The 16,726-nt window shown below is 36.9% G+C and overlaps 1 long non-coding RNA gene across 3 annotated transcripts in view; it reads left to right on the top strand.

The window, feature by feature from the left end:
• The window catches only part of LOC105476976 (uncharacterized), a 543,799-nt gene that overhangs the window by 76,049 nt on the left and 451,024 nt on the right, over window positions 1-16,726 (top strand). The window lies entirely within an intron of this gene.

Here is a 16,726-nt window from a genome sequence, read left to right as displayed (position 1 = left end):
AGAAAGACCAAGCCAAGATTGGAGGCTTAGAACTTTCAGGCCCAGCCCCCATTCTCTAGAGAGAGGAGAGGACTGGCAACTGAGTTAATAATCAGTCATACCTATGCGACGAAACTCCATAAAAATCTCAAAGGTACAAGGTTCAGAGCACATCCAAGTGGCAAATACATCCATATGCTGGGAGGGTGATGTATCCCCATTCCATGGAGACAGAAGCTCCTGCACTCAGGACCCGTCCAGACCTCACCCTAACATATCTCTTTATCTGAATGTGTATCCATGTCTTAGAACGTTGATGTTACTGTAAAGGAATATATGAGCTGGATAATGTATAAAGAAAAGAGGTTTATTTGGCTTACAGTTCTGCAGGCTGTACAAAAAACACGGCCCCAATATTTGCTTCTGATGAGGGCCTCAAGAAGCTTCCACTCATGGTGAAAGGCGAAGCAGAGCCAGCGTGTGCAGAGGTCACATGGCAGAAGACAGAGAAAGCAAAAGAGAGGGGAGGGTGGTGCCAAAGTCTTATTAACAACCAGCTTTTGGGGAAACTTTTAGACCAAGAACTCACTCACTGCCTTCCTACCCCACCAAGGGAGGGCATTAATCTATTCATGAGGGATCTGGTCCCCCACCATGACTCACACACCCTATTGGGCACCATTTCTAACATTAGGATTTTTTTTTCTTTAAATTTGTTTTTATAGAGAGCACCGTGCTTTGTCTCTCAGGCTGGAGTGCAGTGGTGGGATCATAGCTCACTGTGACCTCAAACTGCTGGGCTCAAGCAATCCTCCCACTTCAGCCTCCAGAGTAGCTAGGACTACAGAAGCACACCCCATGCCCAGCTAATTTATTTATTATTATTATTATTTTACTATTCTTTTTAGAGACAGAGTCTCACACTGTTACTCAGGCTGGAGTGCACTGGTGTGAACACAACTCATTGCAGCCCTGACCTCCTGGGCTCAGGTGATCTTCCTGCCTCAGCCCCCCAATTAGCTGGAACTACAGGTGCACGCTACCATACCTGGCTGTTTTATAGTTTTTTGTAGAAATGGGTTTTGTCATGCTTCCCAGGCTAGTCTTGAACTCCTGGCCTCAAGTGATCCATCCGCCTTTGCCTCCCAAAGCGCTGGGATTCGAGGGATGAGCCACTGCGCCTGGCCAGGAATCAAATTTTAGCATGAGATATGGATGTGTCAAATATTCGAACCACAGCAAATTGTATCCTTTATCATGTCCTTTACTAAGATACAAAACTGGTAAAAACAAGTGGGTTCTGTGAGCTGCTCTAACAAATTAACTGAACCCAAGAATGGGGTCATGGAAACCTCTCATTTGTTATACGAGTGAGGCAGAGTTCTGGGTAAGCTGGGAACCGACTTCTTGTGATTTGTAGTTGAAATTGTGGCAGAGGGACAGTCATATGAGATTGAGCCTTTAACCTATGGGGTGTCTGCACAAACTCAGATCAGTGTTGGAATTGAATCAAACTGGGACACCCAGTTGGCATCTCAAGATTATGGAAAAAAATCCCCACACATATGGCCACAGAGGTATTCTGCAGTGAATGTTGAACATATTGGAGGGGAAACTGTTTTTTCTCTCTATACACCAAGGCGTGGCCTACTCATGGCGGTGACAGAAGCAAAATAGAACAAAAGAAACCAAACAAGGCCACTGCGATCTATGCCCCAACAACACACTGACACTTCTGCCTTTTTTAATTGGCCAAAGCAAGCCACAGAAACAGTCTATAGTGTTCCCCACCTGAGTCCCAGTGCTCATGTGGGAGACTGCTCCTGTTCTGTCTTCAGTCCTGCATGACCAGACCATTTTCTACCTTCTATTCTTTTATTCCTTTTTATTTCAGTTCAGTTCAATTCTGATCAACATAATTGCATTGAGCCCCTACTATGCACCCCAGCCCACCCTGCAGGGAGCACTGGGAATACAACACATGAAAACAAACTCAGAAACTTCCCTCTAATATGCCTCGACAGGTCATGGTAATATAATGCAGCCGCTGTTGTAATCAGAGAGCATGTGGGGTGCAATGGGAACATCCAGATGGGCGCTCAGCACGAATTGGGCACAGAGCAGCCTTCGGGAAGCAACTTTGTAGAGACTTGAAGGAGTTTGAGTTAGCAAGATGAAAATAAAAAGTGGAAAGATTTTCTAGGCACAAGAAACTGTGAGTAAAGAAAATGGCCACGGAACAATGTGCAGCGTGGCAGGAATGAAAGATAATTCATGATCACTAAAACATGAATCAGAAAATAAATTGATTACAATGTTCTGTTTCCTTTGTCTTGATGGCCATGGAGGAAAAACACAAAAAAGCCCCCCACAAAACCACCCAACCTAAAATAGTTCCATGGGTAACAGGGAGAATAATATAATATATGATAATAAAAATAATAAAACAATCTTACCCCTTCTCCTCTCTCTGAAGAGTATCCTGACGTTCCCCACTTGAAATTCCCCCTTTCTCCTGGTTCTACCCTCATTATGTAGAAGGCAGTAACCAAGATGGTGAAAACTGTTAGAGAGTGAAACCAAGATCCGGGAAGCTTGGACAAAAAACAAACGGAAATGCAGCCGGTGTAGATGAGGGCTTTGGGGAGTTTCAGAGGTGGGATTGGGTGTGAGATAATTAGAGTTCTGGGGAATAACCGCCCTCCATGTGGCAAGAGCAGCGATGGGGCTGGGATTTTCAGTGAGGTTTTATGGTATATTATTCATGTCTCCCCTGTCCAACCACTCATTAGAATGTTTTTGTAAGATTACAAAAAAAAAAGGGTTTTCTTCTAGACTGCTTTTCCTGATAATACAGCTCTTTCTTATATTTCCAGATATATATATTTTTGTATATATTTAAAATGATTAGGAGTGGTCGTATGAAAATCTAGTTTCCACATTTTCCCCAAGTAATACTGGTATTCTTTACTACTATGAGAATGTCCATTCAAAAGTCAAGTTCTTTTCCAGAACTAGGTTAAAAAAAATTTCCAATAATTTTAGCAAATATGTCTGATTTATCTTCAAAGTTGATTAAAAGAAATGTATCGAAGTCATCAAAATGCTTTGTACATCAGAACCTAAAAGAGAAGGAAAGACATTCCCCTCCCTATAGATATAAATACCAATCCACATATTTGAGCTCAATTCTGCTTCAATGAACTGAAAATTGCATATACTATGTTGAATTGCATTCAAAGCGTTGAATCATTTTCTCTACATCAATACGTCTTCAAAGAAACTGACATGGGAAAAAATCAGACTTGTGAAAGTCATTGAATTTCAATCAGCAATTCATTACACAAATTTCAAATGTGGGAGCAATTATGTCTAAGTTTTCTTGGAATTGAGTTTTATCAGAGAAGTACAAATGATTATATATAGGCTTCAACTATCTCATGGCCTTTAAGGAAACTTAATTCCCGTCTGAAGTATTCACATTTAGTTCTGACTGCCGCGCTTCCTGTGGACTTTCTGAAGGAACTAGTCCTCCCACTTCGCAGACACAAACCCTTTCACTGCTTGTCTGTTTTTCTTCTTAATATTTTAAAGGGAATATGTGATTTAACAGTTACATATATTTCAAAGTTAATTTCAATAACATTGCTGTGAAATCTAGTAACTACCTTTTTCCATTTGCTCTTCATATTTTTATACATTCTGAGAGGAATTGCTGAAAAGGATGGGGAATCTGAGTTACATATGCATAGCATTGATTTCAGTGAGAAAACTACACATTTTTGACCGCACAAAAAATAATCTTTTCTTGAATTTTGGTGATAGTTGCCTAGTTTTTAAATTACCCCGGCAGAAAAATTATGTCAATGATGAACCTAAACAAAAGGGTGAGTGGCATGTACTTAAATGTCACGTGGGAGTGAAGACTACCCAAGGATTTTCTAGATATTAGATAGTTCAGCCAGGCCTTTTTTTTTTTTTTTTGAGATGGAGTCTTGCTGTCTTCCAGGCCGGAGCGCAGTGGCGAACTGGGCTCACTGCAAGCTCCGCCTCCCAGGTTCACGCCATTCTCCTGCCTCAGCCTCCCGAGTAGCTGGGACTAACAGGCGCCGCCACCACGCCCGGCTAATGTTTTGTATTTTTTAGTACAGACGGGGTTTTACCGTGTTAGCCAGGATGGTCTGGATCTCCTGATCTCATGATCCGCCCGCCTTGGCCTCCCAAAGGGCTGAGATTACAGGGGTTAGGCACCGCGCCCGGCCCAGCCAGGTCTTTCTTTACTCATGACAATAAGCGCAGACTTAGTGCACCTGCATGTAAACTGAAACCACAAGTGGAGATACAAATAATTTCTCCCTGATGGAACAGATCAGGCCAAACATTTATGGCTTTGTGGGGCATGCACTAATTTTGTATCTAACTCAGGAATCTCACCACTCCACAAATACTGAAGCTTCTAAAACACACTTTGAACCAGTCATAACATCTTACTGCTCTCCATCAATTATGAGTTAAATAAATTTTTTTTACATGTGATCATTTTGTATCTGTGTGAGAGACATGACTTTTTTTCCTGAAAATTATACTTAAACTTTCCAACTTCCCAAGACAGTCAGAATCCTTGATAAAGGTAAGACAAAGATAATGATCCAAATAAAATTTTCTGCAAAAGGGAAGATTTAAAATTGAGTGGAAATTTTAGATCAGTCAATGAACAGGTAGAATATTAATATGTAAGCGAGAGAATTTGGTCTGATCTGAGCATTGTCAGTAATAAATATTTTTAAGTTTTAAGAAGTAATTTAATTATTCCAGAATTCATTTCTTTAAAAAGGCAGCTATCTAATACATGGAGTTCTGCATTTCAAGGAATGAAATTACCTTGCTCACAATAGAGGCATATATATGTAAATATAAAGTATAGTGGAAGCGGAACTTGATGGGCAATAAGAAAAATTCTAAAAGTAAAGGAAAAAAGGTGTGTTTTTCAAAGTGAGTACTAATTTGTTGGATGCCGTCTTTAAATGCTTAAGATACACAAACAAGCTCAAAGGAAAAACAAAGAAATACATTGTGATGGTTATCTTCCATTTTTAAAGATTTTTATTTAACTTTCAGATAACATGAAAACTTTTCCCAGATAATAGTTTATCCTTTTAACAGAAGTTTGATATTTCAGCAATATGTCTGGGAAAGAAGCTTTTCCATTTGACTGAAAATTAATTTTATTTCCTACGTATTTTTGGCAATAAGTGGACACCTCATGATTTGTGGACATTATGTTATGTGTTTTGTGACATTTGATAAGAATACGACACTAGGCTTGGTGAACATGTAAGGTGGTTTCCATCCGGATGCATAACCCATGGGCTGAATTCCTGATGCACAGAGCTAGTGTGTGAGATCAGCTCGGCAGTGTAATTAGTGTGTTTCAATAAAGAACATGTGTCCTTGTGAAGCATGGGGCATTTAAAGCACCCATGATTTAAATTTTTATTTATTTCTGCCTTTATTATTTTATTACGACTAGTCTTTTAAAAATATAAATCACAAGTGATTTATGTAAAATCCAGTCTACTTTTAAATTTTTATTTATTTCTACTTTTATTATTTGATTACCATTACTCTTAAAAAAATAAAAGTAGTCATTTGCATAGTTTTAGATTTACTAGTATTACAGAGTACTTGCATCAAGAAAGTTATGTTTCAAGAAAAATGTTCAGGTCGGGTGCGGTGGCTCACGCCTATAATCCCAGCACTTTGGGAGGCCGAGGTGGGCAGATCATGAGGTCAGGAGATCGAGACCATCCTGGCTAACACGGTGAAACCCCGTCTCTATTAAAAATACAAAAAATTAGCCGGGCATTTTGGTGGGTGCCTGTATAGTCCCAGCTACTAGGGAGGCTGAGGCAGTAGAATGGCGTGAACCTGGGAGGCAGAGCTTGTAGCAGTGGGCCGAGATCGCGACACTGCACTCCAGAATGGGCGACAGACAGAGCGAGATTCTATCTCAAAAAAAAGAAAAAAAAAATGTTCATTCTATTCTTGAGTGTCTGAAAATACCTCTCTGTTATATTCATGCATGAGAAATCATCTGGCTGGGGCAGGATTCTTTACCTCTAAATTGAATGTGTGGTGTGATGGCCTGCTGGCATTATATGTTATAAAGAAGTATTAAGCAACAATGTTTTGAAACTGCTTTGGCAGCACTATTGATCTAGGTATAAGAGACTTAGAGCATAGGTAAATTTGAATGCCTGTTTTTTAAAATAAGTTTTCCAGCCGGGCGTGGTGGCCCATGCCTGCAATCGCAGCACTTTGGGAGGCCTCCGAGGCAGGTGAATTACTTGAGGTCAGGAGTTCGAGACCAGCCTGACCAACATGGTGAAACCTGGTCTCTACTAAAAATACCAAAAAATTAGTTGGACATAGTGGCGGGTGCCTGTAATCCCAGCTACTCAGGAGGCTGAGACAGGAGGATCACTTGAACCTGGGAGGTGGAGATTGCAGTGAGCCGAGATGCACCACTGCACTCCAGCCTAGGCAACAAGAGTGAAACTCCATCTCAAAAATAAATAAATAAATAAAATAAAATATGCTTTTCATTTCTGGAAACAGCTGAGCTAAATGATCCCTACAGAACATTTCAATTTCCAAATTTTATATTTTATGACCATATTTTATGTAGCTCCAGAATGCACTACAAATCATAGGTATTAAGTAGATGTTTAGAAAATAATGAATAGATATTGAGGAGAAGTTCTTCTTTGGGAAGACCTGTGTTTTCCTCTGCCTACTTGATTGTTGGGTACAATTATTTTCTTTTGGGGCAGAGAGAGATTACATTATTTTCTCTTTCTTTTAAAATTTTATTTTATTGTGGTAAGGACATTTAACATAAGATCTACTCTCCAAGAAGTTAAGTTCACGATACACTATTGTTGACAATAGGTACAATAGGTACAACGATCTACAGCAGATCTCTAGAGTTTACTTATCTTGCTTAACTAAAACTTTGGGCCCATTAATTAATAAGCCCTCATTTCTCCCTCCCTCTAGCCCTTGGCAACTACCATTCCATACTTTGATTCTATGAATTTGACTATATATAATTCCCATGAGTGGAATCATGCTATGTTTGTCCTTCTGTGGCAAGCTTATTTCACTTAGCATGTCCTCAAGGTTCATCATGCTGTCATTATTTCAGAACTCTTTTTGTAAGACTAAATAGTATTTCCTTATGTGTATATACCACATTTTCTTTATCAATTTATCCATGTATGGTTGTTTATACATCTTGGCTGTGGTAAATACTGCTGCAATAAATACTGTTGCAAGATCAATTAAGATCTTGGTTTTAATACTTTTAGATAGTTGCATATAGGTAAGATTGCTGAATCATATGGTAGTTCTATTTTTAATATTTTTGAGAAACATCTATATTGTTTTCCATAGTGGCTGCACTATTTTATATTCCCAGCAATGGTGTCCAGGGATTCTAAGTTTTGTACATTCTTGTCAACACTTTTTTCTCTTTTTTTTTGATAATAGCCATTGTGACAGGTGTGAAGTAATATCTCATTGTGTTTTCAATTTGCATTTCCATGATGACTAATGGTGTTTTTCATTTGTCTCTTGGCCATTTGTATGTCTTTAGAAAAATGTCTATACATGTGTTTAGTCCATTTTTAATTGAGTTATTAACTTTATTCTTGATATTATGGGACTTTCTTATATATTTTAAAGATTAACCTCTTATCAGATACATAGTTTTCAAATATTTTCTCCCATTTTGTAGGTTGCTTTTTCAATCTCTTGATTATTTTGCAAATAGCTAAATCAAGCTTGAGAAGCAAGGACAAACCTGAAGGAATTATACTTCCTGATTTCAAAATATAATAGAAATCTATAGTAATCAAAACATTACGATACTAGCATAGAGATGGACATATAGACCAATGGAACAGGATAAAAAGTACAGAAATAAACCCACATTTATATGGTGAACTGATCTTCAATGAGGATGCCAAGAACACACAATGGAGAAAGAATAGTCTCTTCAACAAATGGTATTAGGAAAACTGGATATACACATACAAAAGAATGAAATTTGATTCTTATCTTACATTGTACACAAAAAGTAACTCAAAATGGATTGAAGACTTAAATGTAAAACCTCTACAAGAAAAACCAGAGAAGCACTCTGTGACATTGGTCTTGGCAATAATGTCATAGATGTGACACCAAAAGTACAGACAACACAACCAAAATAAGCAAGTAGGACTACATCAAACTAGAAAGTTCTGCATGGCAAAGGAAATAATCAACAGAATGCCTGGTGGAATTTCATCTTTTGAAATCAAAAGATCATAATCTTGTGCTTTGAAATGCAGGAACATCAAACTGTATAAGAAATGCATACTGATGTAAAAATATGGGCCAATGTATTTCAATGTATGAGGAATATTTTTGGAAAATTCTTATCAATATTCAGGAGACTTTATTTTTTGATAACATATAGATTAAATTAAAAAATTAAGTGAAATAAAACTGAAAACCACTTGTGTTTTCTATTCCTCCAACTTATTATATACTAGATGAGGGCATGTCATTAGGCAGTTGAGGTAAACTCCAATTCTGCCACTTAAAAATAAGACTATTTAACTTCTCTGAATCTTTATTTCTTCCTCTATGATCTAGAGATAAGAAAACCTGCTTGTGATTAACATACATTCAAATGAAGATTTAAAAACTATCAGGTATATATTAGGAATATAGGAGATACTTAATAATTACATTTACAAATTCCGTTAGAGGGTAGCACAGGTATTATCATCAACATCTAATAGATAAAAAAATGGAAATCACAAGTGCTTTTGAGATTTTCAGAAAAAATGTTATGATAATATAAAATCCTGACAATGACTGGAGCACAGGTTTCTTGACTCCAAGGCCCGAATGCTTCATTTTCCTACAAAGTATGGGAGGTTATTGTTGGGTATAGGCCGGTATTTTTAACCTTTATTTGTTCAAATGTGTTCAGATGTCACAAGAGAGATTTTGACTATCAAATTGAAGTGAAAGTTCAATACTTTTATCATTATAATTGCATTTTATTCTGAATAGTGTAAAACATACTTGTAAAAATAGAATAATCACATACTTGAACTCATAAAGAGCAAGGTCAAAGCAGAATGCCAAATATTTTGAGTCAGATATTAACAATATATCAAAAGCTGTGATAAATAGGAGAAATATTTAAAGCAACAAATAATGTACAGGACATTCTTTCATGAATATGCTTCTATATAGAAAATTAAAGTAGATGGCATAAATTTTACATGCTCTAAAAAAGTAAACATAAATGGAAATCTTTTATAGCCTACATATTTTAAAAATAAAGAAGCAACTTAGGTTATATCTAAAAAATAAATAATACACATAAAAGAACAAAGCAAAAAATGTACATACCTGGCCCAAGGTATTTTGTCTAACAGTAAAAGACTTCATTTTAGAAAATATGAAAATCTCTCTCATTTTTAAAATTCTTGGTTTCTTTGGGTTTTTATGTGTAATCTATTGCTAGTTACAAAGTCCCCCCAAACAATGATAATAACAATAACAAAAACCCTTGATGAAAATTAAAGTATATATTGAAAAATTTTATGAGTACATATCTCCAATATATATTTTGCTGGGGAGGTAGATTTAAGTTTATATAGCCTGTACATTGTTGTCAACACAAATAACAACAAGGCTGATGTGAAGCAACAAATCTGTCTACAGGATCACAAATAAAACATAAACAGTAGGAGGTCTCATAGCTATTTAAGGAATGTCATGGGCTTTGAAAGCCTTTCCACATGAATCATGGTGGTTTGTCTCCCAAATGCTCTAAAATTATTTTTAAAATGTTGGCAATTTCACAAATGTTTTATTAACAAAATATCCTTTAAGTATATGCTATTTTGTGAAGCAGCAATTGGATTATTTTTCTTATAAGTGTCCATAAACAGTTGGAATTTATTGCCAATTAAAGACAGAAAAAGTGCCTGAGTCAAGGATATGATGATGTTACTGACATAGATACTACTACAAGAGATTAATTTATATCACTTTGAAAAGACCATGTGCTAAAGCTATGTTAAATCTGTCACCTGGGCACAGTGTGGAGAGTGAAAAGAATTCTGTGTTAAAAGCCTGGGATGCAGGGTCAAATTTTCCTTGACTGTACTGCCCATATAACCTTAAGCAGGATGGTTAAGGTTCCAAAGGAACTCTTTTGGTTACCTGAAAGGCAACCCCCCAGATAATCCCTTGAGGTGCCTTTGCTGTTTTGCTCCGTGATTCTATCATTTTGCTCTCATTTTCCTAGTCTCAAGGATTAGACATTTCCTAACTTAGAAATCATGGAGCATCTGCTGTACATCTTCCTTTGTTTTGTCTTTGGGTTGTCTTTCATGTCTGTGAGCAACCAAGTCCAACATATTTTATATGTGGAAGAGAGATCTCTATGCCATCTTTTTGGTTCCCAGAGAATGCCTAAGAACCCAGGTGCTGGAAAAAACAAAAATCACGTGAAAAGCTATTTTGCAACACAGTAAGAATTTCCACTTCAAGTTGGGTTTATGACATGCCAGTCCATAATCTACAAGTGGGGAGGATGATGAAATAAGCCTTACAGATGGACTCTAGCAAGAAAACTCTGAAGTTGCCATTGGAAAGCAAAAGATACATTATGAGGCAAGTACCATGATTACAAATTAGATGGAAACCACTCTTCTCCAGCCTTAGAAAGAACCGCAATGTGAGAAGCTCTGATTTATAAATGATTGATTTTATGAATAAAATATGAAAGTTTTGTCCTTTCAAATAGATAGTTATTACACAGCTATAAACCTTGGCAAACATTTAATTTATGTAATATAAGATTCTTTTAAAAATTTGAAGATGACAAAGATAACTTTAAGTTCTTTCAATAATTAGATAATAGAATCTATGAGCTATAAAAATTCATAAATCAAAGCATTATGAAGTAGGAGTTGATAAATTTTAGAGCTTGTTCAGGTTATAATATTCATCTTATTTCAGAGTTTCCTGCACACCCTCAGTGTTGCTGTTATTGAATAAAATTTCAGACTTTTGCCTAATAAAAATGTTCTTAGCAAGATTTTTGTTCTGCTATAGGGCTCAAATTCTGTATGACCCAGTATGATTACTTCCTTGTGTCTTTAGGTGATTGCAAAATAGTTAGTTGATATGTTCTGTGGACCAAACCTTTATGAATCTGAAGATCATAATGAAAATAGTGTGCCTTCATGTGTTCCTTACACCTGAATGCAAGAAAATGCACATATTTTCCCATTATCCAAGCAGTTTTTTTTTTTTTTTTTTTTTTGAGACAGAGTCTTGCTCTGTTGCCCAGACTGGAGTGCAGTGGTGCTATCTCAGTTCACTGCAGCCTCTGCCTCCCAGGTTGAAGCAATTCTCCTGCCACAGCCTCCCGAGTAGCTGGGATTACAGGCACATGCCACCACGCCCAGCTAATTTTTATATTTTTGGTAGAGACAAGTTTTCATCATGTTGGCCAGGCTGGTCTGGAACTCCTGACCTCAGGTGTTCTGCATGCTTTGGCCTCCCAAAGTACTGGGATTACAGGTGTAAGCCACCATGCCCAGCCCCAAGTAGTTCTTGAAGAGAGAAATCATGCAGACAAAAAAAAAAAAATGATGACGTTTGAGAGTCAAATGAATGGTTATTGGTCATCAGCTCTTGTAAAAGGAGCAAAGGGTGAGAGAAAAATAATAGATTTGCCATTTGACTCAGATAAGAATGCAGCTATTGCATATCAGAGAGAAATATTACAAAATCAAATCCAAATGCTTGGTAAATATAGAAGGGGTATAATGGCATGGAAGTGTGTTGCTAAGTGAAATTAACTGAGTGTTCAGCACACAGTACTGACTAAGAATTGGGTTGTGAAGTCATATTGCTTTCACTCAAATCCTCACTCCACGATTTACTAATTACAGAATCTTTGGTAAAATACTGTAGTCATCCTTTCATCTGAGGTTTAGCTTTCCCTGGTTTCGGTTACCTGCAATCAACATGATCCTAAAATATTAACTAGAAAATTCTATAAAGAAACACTTTCTAAGTTTTAAATTACATTCCATTCTGAGTATTATGATAAAATCTCATGCTATCTTGCTCTGTCTTACCTAGGACGCAAATCATTCCTTTGTCCGGTGTATCCACACTCTGGATGCGACCTTCCTGTCAGTCACTTGGTAGTCCTCTGGGTTATCAGATTGACTTGTATAGTATTACAGTGCTTGCGTTAAAGTAACTCTTATTTTACTTAATAATGGTTTCAAAGAGCAAGAGTGGTGATGCTGGCCAATTGGATATGCCGAGGAGAAAAAGTAAAGTGTTCCTTTTAAGTAAAAGGGTGAATTCTAAACTTAATAAAGAAAAAAAGGTTATATGCTGAAGTGGCCGAGGTCTACAATAAGAACAAATCGTCTACCAATAATATTGTGAAGAACAAAAAGAAATTTGTGCTAGTTTTGCTGTCACACCTCAAACTGCAAAACTTGTGGTCAAAGTAAGTGATAAGTAGTTAGGAGGAAAAAGGGATTATATTTGTGGGTAGAAGACATGAGCAGAAAAAAATCTCAATTGATGGCAATGTGTGAACCAGAAAGCACCGAGCCTTTATGGAAACTTTAGTAAAGGATCTCCTGAAACAAGTGACAGCAAGCCATTTACTGCAAACAAGGGATGGTTACACTGATTCAGGAATACAGAAGGTCAATAGTAACCTAATGCTGTGTCACAATGCCTGTCATTCACTTCACTTCCTCTCATCACATAGGCAATATATCATCTCATATCATCCTAAGAAGAAGGATGGGGATAGTATAATAAGATATTTTAAGAGAGAAAGAGATAGAGAGTAAGAGAGAAACAGAACACATTCACATAACTTTTATTGTAGTACAGTGTTGTAATTGTTCTATTATTTATTGTTAATAACCTCTTGCTGTGCCTAATTTATAAATGAAACTTTATCATAGGTATGTATGTATAGGAAAAGACATATATAGGGTTTAGTCCTATCTATTGATTCATGCATCCACTGGGGATCTTGGTGCATATTCCCTTCAGATAAGGGGGAACTACTGCAATATGAATTTTAAGACTCAGTTTCCTTATGTGCATAATGGAGATAATATATACGTCATAAATGAGACAATGCATATAAATTGCTTAATACCATGCTGGGCACAAAGTAAAGGCCCAAGAGATATTAATGTAGCCAAGAACATTCTAAGTGCTTTATCTCATGTATCCTCAGCAATAGAGTGAGTTAGGTACTATTGTCATCCTCCCCATATTATCAGTGAGGAAACCAGGCCAGTGAGAAGTTAATAACTTGCTCAAGGTAACAGCAATAGCCCTCGGAGGGGTTTAGATTCTAATCCAGCATTCTAGGTACATATTTCTCACTACTATGAGGCACACAGAAGCCACATACTTAAATGCCTGAAAGGGGCTGTTGGTAAGACAAATAACTGAAATAACCAGTACAAGTCAAAAGAGAATGGGTGCATTCACTTTTTACATTTTTTGATATTGTGCTGATCTGGCAAAGAAATTTCTGAGGCCAAATTTAGTCTGCAGCTTATTTGCAGTCCCTGAACATCAAAGTATTTGAAGGTAAATTTACATCCTGGCTAGGCTGGCGTTTGCATACTTATGGAATGGTTGGTTTTCCTCCATTTCATGGGCCCCAAGTGTCCACGAATGTGGAAAATAAAGGAAAGAAAATCTTAGCACTGAGTAAGTGATATGGAACATTCATTTTCCAGAGGGCACTTATTGTCTCTTCTTTAGTAATGAGTGGGCTCCTTCTTTATTTTAATATCCTTGATCAACTGTATAACAGAGAGGCAGGCATTTTGCAAGTCTTCAAAGGTGGAATGGAAGTGTGACTGTTCAAAAATAAATTAATGAGAAGTAGAATGAATAGATTTATTTTTGGACTGACTGACTGAGGGGTTTTCCCAGCACTTCTGAAAACATCAAGTTCTAATAGGATTTTAGAGAAAATTAACTGGAGACTTAGAATCACTGCATTGGATTATACACCTTATTCTTCTTTGAGTCACTTTGTGAGTTAAGACAAATTTCTTAACATCTTGTCTATTTCCTCAGCTATAATGAAAATGGTCTGAGGAGGATAGTCTTTAGATTTTCTTCGATTCTAAAATGTCTCTATGTCCATGCTTTTACCTTCATCCTTTATCAAAATTCATTTTATGGTGACAAGTAGACTTTTGGGTGCCTTTGGTATAAATCAAGTTGTGAGAGTTAAAAATTTAGAAGAAATAATTTAAATGGTGACATTTTATCAAGCTTGATTAAATCTTGAAATACATCTGTCTTGAGTGTTGTATTGTACTGACTCATCTAAAATATTCTAGGTAAGTAACAGGATGTATAAATATATGGAAAAATTAACCATAATCTGTATTAAAAATGTAGTCTATTTTGTTGTTAATTTATAGAATTAGTAATGCTTAAAGACAGGTGTTATGATCTTTTAGGAGTTAAGCAACAGATCTACTGCCCTCGAATGAATACTGTGCAAAACCCAGCAATTTCAACAGTTCTTACACTATTCTGTTACTTCAGTCCTTCAGGTCAAGAACTTGTTTTGCACAGTATTAATTTAATGTATTTATACATGTACATAAGTATGTATATATGCTTTGCCTTCATAGCCATATTAAAATACAATGTGGTCAATGAGGTCAGGAATTTTTGTCTAATTTATTAATTTCTGATCCCTAGACCTTAGAAAAGTAGGCACACAATGTATATTTTTAAATACATGAATGAATGGAGAACTTCACTTTACAAATATATCATTTAAATTAATCAATTATTAAGAAATTATTGCTGTAAGATGGTGTTTGACAATGAAAGCAAGTGTTGTGGAAAATAATCACACTAAATTAGTAACAGCACTAATCGAAATTACACTGTCTTAAACTGACTTAACCCAATTTGATGGTCAGAACCTTCGGTAAATATTGTTAGCCTTCAGTGGATGTAGTTCACAGCAACATGCCTCACTCTCATATCATTGCTGTAAGATGGTGTTTGACAATGAATATGTTAGATGGTGATGAGTGTTACAGAGAAAAATAATGCAAAGAGAGAAGGTAGAGAGTGTTGTGGGAATGGGTAGCTGCATGTAGTTTTAAGCAGTATAGTCAGGGAAGAGCTAACTGCTACACTGACATTTGAGCAAAGGTCTGAGGAATGTAAGAGAACAAGTTTTGTGAATGAGGGGAGTTCCAAGAAGAAATAGCTGGTGTGCAGTGAAGGCACAGATGAGGAATCTCAGTAACAAGTCCTGTATAGCTGGAGCTGAGTGAGAGGGGAAGGGTCATAGGAGATTAGGAGGAAATGAGGGACCAAATTGTTTGGAACCTTGTAGATGCTTTCGTTGATTTTGGATTTTATTTTGCATGAAAAGGGAACCTGCTAGATTATTTTGAGCAGAGGAGTGAGCTATTTCCATTCATATTTAACAAGGGCATTCTGGTGTTAGATTGTGAATAAATAGATGGAAGTGGGGTAAGGGCAGAAGCAGGGAGATTAGTCTAGGAGGCTGTAATGGTTCACCTGGGAAATCATGGGGGCTCAGACCAAGGAGCAATGGAGAGTGTGAGAAGGGTTTGGATACTATGTATATTGAGAGGGCAAAGTTGTGAGGATGGGTTGACAGATTAGATGCGGTCTGTGCAAGAGTGAAAGGACCTAAGGATGACTCCAAAAGCTGTTGTCAGAGTACATGCAAGGTTGGAATTGCTGTTATATAAATAAGGAGGAAACTCAGGAGAATCAGATCTTGGGGGAAGCTCAAGAGCTTCGTTTTCAACATATTAATAGTTGGCAGTGCCTATTAGACATGCAACTGGACACACTGAGTAGACAGTTGAGCATACATGACTGGAAATCGGGAGAGGTTTGGGTTTAAATGATATATATTGATCATCAGCACATAGATGATATTTAAAATGTTATGAAACTAGGTAACTATGATCAGCTTAAGTGTGAATGCAAATAGGAAAAGGAAGGAGACCCCTAAGCTGAGACTAGGAACACCCCAGAAATAAGAGAGAAGGAGGTATAAGGATAAGAAACAAGAAAGGTAGCGTGAATATTATTTCAAGGAGGAAGGAATGATAAATTCCATAATGGTGTCACATGTCATTTCCTTCCTCTTTGATCTTTAAAAGTTAGAGCGGCTCTATTAAAAATATCTTTCAGGAACTGATATCACCTGAAATATTTTGAATATTTGAAACCCAAGGCTCCTTAGTCCGTAGACTAGGTCAGGGAGAAAGAGTTTCTGTATTTGTAAAAATGTATTGTATTTGAGGGAGCCATGAAATCTGAACACCTGAGCAACTAAAATCTCGGTGAATTCAGATCCTTTTAGTTTTTTCTCCCTTTTCGTGGAAGACAGATTTCTATAATATTTATGTGAGGTCAGCTGGATAGATCTATATGCCCTCTGCCAGAGAGCTCTGGAAATTACAGTTTGCTGAGCACCTGGGATGTGGAGTTGACAACCTGACAACTGTTGAGAAGTGACAAGAAGCCCTGCAATATTAAATGTTTTCTACAGGCACTACCTAAGGGCTGAACATATGTTTCTCTATTGATG

Source organism: Macaca nemestrina, chromosome 19 (assembly GCF_043159975.1).
Source record: "Macaca nemestrina isolate mMacNem1 chromosome 19, mMacNem.hap1, whole genome shotgun sequence".
NCBI lineage: Eukaryota > Metazoa > Chordata > Mammalia > Primates > Cercopithecidae > Macaca > Macaca nemestrina.
This window is presented reverse-complemented; position numbering and strand designations above follow the sequence as displayed.